This window comes from Miscanthus floridulus, chromosome 1 (assembly GCF_019320115.1).
Source record: "Miscanthus floridulus cultivar M001 chromosome 1, ASM1932011v1, whole genome shotgun sequence".
In the NCBI taxonomy this organism is placed as follows: domain Eukaryota; kingdom Viridiplantae; phylum Streptophyta; class Magnoliopsida; order Poales; family Poaceae; genus Miscanthus; species Miscanthus floridulus.
The window spans coordinates 29,457,120-29,458,407 of NC_089580.1; the positions used below are offsets into that span (position 1 = coordinate 29,457,120).

General features: G+C 59.9%; 1 pseudogene; it reads right to left on the reverse strand.

Annotated features, from left to right (window-relative positions):
• On the reverse strand, positions 1-974 carry LOC136453830 (uncharacterized; annotated as a pseudogene).
• Between the last annotated feature and the right edge of the window lie 314 nt (positions 975-1,288).

Consider the following 1,288-nt stretch of genomic DNA (forward strand, 5'->3'; position numbering starts at 1 on the left):
TCACCTATCATCTGCGAGCTCAAAATTACTGTTCTCGGCCCAGAGTTCCCAGGTCAGAGAATGACCATGTACAAGACAAGGTCAATGAGCCAAAATTTACTCATACAATAAACAATAATTATGTGAGTCTCACGTGGTGCTAGCTAGCTATAAACATACTGTATGAGCTCCCCAAGCCTAGATCAGCTTCAACCTTGAGGGGATCCTATTAGCGAGCAGCCGAAGCGGCGTTCTTCAGTATCAAGCTGAATGTGCACACCTACAGGGTAATTCCATCAAACACCTAGAGCACCAAAAACAAACCCACCATGCAAGTGAAGGTCAAAAGCCCCAACCCTCAACGCCAGTCCGCGACTGGAACGCGACAATCGAGTTCCTCTGCCGCGGCACGCAGTCCCTCCCTGCCGCACCGATCCGCCCCCTCACCTCCTCGGCGTCCTCGGCAGACGCACTCGGCGAAGCTTACATTGCATAGCAAAGCCACGGTTGCTAAGAATTTCCTGGACGTCCGACCAGATTAGGCAAGGTTGAACGCTTCCGAGGACATGGAATTACCGAGAAGAGCCTGGGATTTGACGAGGGTGTCCCGGGAGGCGGCGATGGGCGCGAGGAGGTAGGACGCCGACTTCTTCTTCTGCTCCCGCAGCAGCTCCTTGGGCCCAGCTGCGCGCGCCAACACGAAGAGGAACAGGAGAAAGAGAGAAGACAAGTGAGAGCCGATAGAGTTGGTAAGCGAGGCGAGGGATGCGGTCGTACGGATGCCGATGGAGAAGCCGGCGGCCGGCGGGGCGTGCCGGCGCTGCCGCGGCCAGGACGAGTGCGACGAGCGCGGTGCCGGCGGGAGGCGATGCTCGGTGGCGCGGTAGCGTCGGTTGTGGCTGTGAGGGTTCCCGGAGGGGAGACGCTGCTGCCGTCGTGCTGCGCCGGAGAGGCGGCCTCGCCGGCGGCGCGGCGGGCGACTGGATGGCGCTCATGGCTAGGCGTGCGTGGCAGCGCGGGGGGACAGCGGGTGGGATTGCGCTTCCTCTGCGCGTGGGCCTCCAAGCTTTACGGGCCCGTCCAGCTGTCCAAATCCACACGAAACTATTCCGTTACGTATTCTGAGTGCTACGTCTTCCGGTAGTATGAACGGGTCCCATGATGGTTCCGCCTTCAGGAATCACGAGGCCGCGGTCGCTCGCACGGCACGGCGGCCGCACCGACGGCGACCCCGAATCGGAGCACGCCGCGGAATCCATGCAAGTGCAAGCCGGGAACAGTCGTGTCGGTGTTTTAACAACGAGTAAAT